Genomic DNA, 3,156 nt, shown 5'->3' with positions numbered 1-3,156 from the left:
GAAGAGCCCACGTGGCACAGGGCAGCCAAGCCTGTGTGCCATACTGCTGAGCCTGCCCGCTAGAGCCCTCGAGCCACAACTGCTGAAACCTGTGTACCTTAGAACCTGACCCCACAGCAAGAGAAGCCCCCACAGTGAGAAGCCTGCACACCACAACTGCAGGGTATCCCCTGCTTGCTGCAACCAGAGAAAGCCCATGCACAGCAATGGAGATCCAGCACAACCAAAGGTACAAATCGACTAATTACTTTCTAAAAAGATGAATACTTACCTGATTCAAATAAATCTTTATATATACAAGTGTGTATGTGAGTTGAATATTTTCAGATATATGAAGTAGTATAAATAAACTAAGTCCCACAGTGTTTTCTTTGTGTTTGAATTAAACCACATTACTCTTGAGAAGATAAGCTTTTAAAGTTTGTATGTCACTTTGGTACAGGGCTTCCCTGGTGGCTCAGAGGTTAAAGCGTCTGCCTGCATTGCAGGAGACCTGGGTTCGATCCCTGGGTTGGGAAGATCCTCTGGAGAAGGAACTGGCAATCCACTCCAGTATTCCTGCCTGGAGAATCCCATGGAGATATGACCCTGGTAGGCTACAGTCCATGGGGTCCCAAAGAGTTGGATATGACTGAGCGACTTCTTTCTTTCTTTCACTTTGATACACAGTTCATCAAAAATTTCCTAAACTTCGATTATTTCTGGTGAAATAAATGAAACCAGGTTGGAAAGCTCAAGTTGTTCTTGTTGTTCAGTCCCCCGTGACCCCATGGACTGCAGCATGCCAGGCCTGCCTGTCCCTCACCATCTCCCAGAGTTTGCCCAAGTTCATGTTCATTGCATCGGTGATGTGGTGGAGCCATCCCTCCTCTGACGCCCTCTTTTCTTTCTGCCCTCAATCTTTCCCAGCATTAGGGACTTTTCCAATGAGTTGTCTGTTCACATCAGATGACCAAAATACTGGAGCTTCAGCATCAGTCCTCCCAGTGAATATTCAGGGTTGATCTCCCTTAAGATGGACTGGTTTGATCTCCTGGCCATCCAAGGGATTTTCAGAAGTCTTCTCCAGCACCACAGTTCAAAGGCATTAATTCTTCGGCACTCTCTGCCTTTTTTTTATGGTTCAGCTCTCACAACTGTATGTGACCACTGGGAAGACCATAGCCTTGACTATACAGACCTTTGTTAGCAGAGTAATATCTCTACTTTTCAACACACTGTCTAGGTTTGTCATCACTTTCCTGCCAAGAAGCAATCGTCTTCTGGTTTCACAGATGCAGTCACTGTCAGCTGTGATTTTGGAGCCCAAGAAGAGGCAATCTCTCACTACTTCCACCTTTTCCCCTTCTGTTTATCATGCAGTAGCTCAAATTACACATCTGTTTATCTTATAAATACTTTTGATGTCTTTTCTCTACTGAGAATTTTGTGTTGCTTTTTTATCGAGAGAGACGCATACAGGATGTGCAACTCATAAGCGTGCAGCTCAGCAATTTCTTTCTGGATGTAAATTCTTAGTATACATCCATGTAGCAACCGTCCGAATTAAGACGTAGAAATTTCCAGCAGCCCAGAATGCTTCTATGTGCCTCTACCTGTATTAATCTCTCTTCAAAAGCTAACCATTATTCTGTCCGCTATCACCTTGGAATAGTTTTCCTTGTTCTTGAATGTCATAGAAATTGCTTCATACAGTGTGAATTCTTTTGTGTCTAGTTTCTTTTGCTCAGTGTTATATCCTAGGAGTTCATCTCTGGTTCTCTGCAGCTGTAGTTCACTATTTTTCTTTGCTTCATAAACTACTATGTCATTCAATACATATTGAATGACTATGCCACAATTTGTCTATCCAGACTTATTTTAAAACAATTTTCTGCCACGCGGTACCTCCAAGAAAATAGGAAAAAAAGAAAAATCATTCCTTTCTCTGAATCTAGCAATTTTAAGATTTTCCCCGAAAATATCCTTTTTTTTTTTTTTTGGCAGCCTCAGTGTAGTTCATCCTCAAATGCATATCCTAAAAACGGCTGCTGTATCGTCAGGACCCAGGCAGGAAGGGGGTATGGCAGCAATAGATCTCCAGTTGTCTAGCCTCAGGCTTATGTCTCCTCTCCTTCTCACTGCCGTCACTGTGCCAGCAGAGAGCTGAATCTTCCTGACGTTCCACAGAACATCACCCTGATCATTACATTCATGACATCTTCCTGCACAGACCGAGGAACAGGCAGTGGCAGGTACCTCAGATGCGTTAGAAAGTTGAATATGTTCCAGGAGGTCGAAAATAACTCCTAATCTTGGTAACACATATCCTATCAGTTAAGATCTAGGAAATAGAAACGTGTGTGAAACGCAGGAGGTGTTTCAGACAAAACGGATGGGCCACCACAGGCTGGTGCTGGATTGAGAGGCTCGCGTGGCTGGTGCTGAGATCTCTAAGAGAGTCTGTAGGGGAGAGCTTGAGGAGAGCCACAGGAGCCGAAGATGAGAGGGGCCTTCTTTACCATCTTCCAGTCTCCCACCAGCACTTCTCATTGGCAGAACCTGAAAAGAAATTAGATGGCAAGGGCTTCTAGGAAATATAGTTTACGGATTCCAGTCCTAGCATCACAGAGCCGAATAGAGAAAGGTAGGCTTGGCCTGAGCAGTAACAGGTAAATAACGGCACAGCCATCAGCTCAAGGTTCCTCCAAAATAAGATTTCCCTCTCTGTTACTGGGAATATGCCGGGAGCACATCCTTCAGGTTTGGGCTGAAATCTTTGAAGTTTGAGGGCTTATTCCAATAATGTTGAAAGCTGGCACCATCCCTGAACTGTCTAGCACCTTAGGGCCTGCTGACTTCCTGAACTTCTAGCTCTTAAAGCCGCATTGTTCAGATACACATGAGGGGAAGGAAAGGGCCAGAGGTCAGGCACACTTTCCTTTCTTTGCCCTCTCTGAGGTCAGTGGGCACATTACAAAAATCCAGCCTTACGTGGAACTTCCTAGGTGGTCCAGTGGCTAAGACTGCACTCCTAATGCAGGGGGCCTGGGTTCGATCCCTGGTCAGGGAACTAAATCCCGCATGCCATAACCAAGATCCAGCACAGCCACAGAAATTAATTAATTTTAGAAAGTAAATGCCTTACAAATATAAGAAGAAGTCTTTTAATATAAT

Source organism: Ovis aries, chromosome 2 (genome assembly GCF_016772045.2).
Source record: "Ovis aries strain OAR_USU_Benz2616 breed Rambouillet chromosome 2, ARS-UI_Ramb_v3.0, whole genome shotgun sequence".
Lineage (NCBI taxonomy): Eukaryota > Metazoa > Chordata > Mammalia > Artiodactyla > Bovidae > Ovis > Ovis aries.
Note: the sequence above shows the minus strand (reverse complement) of the source record.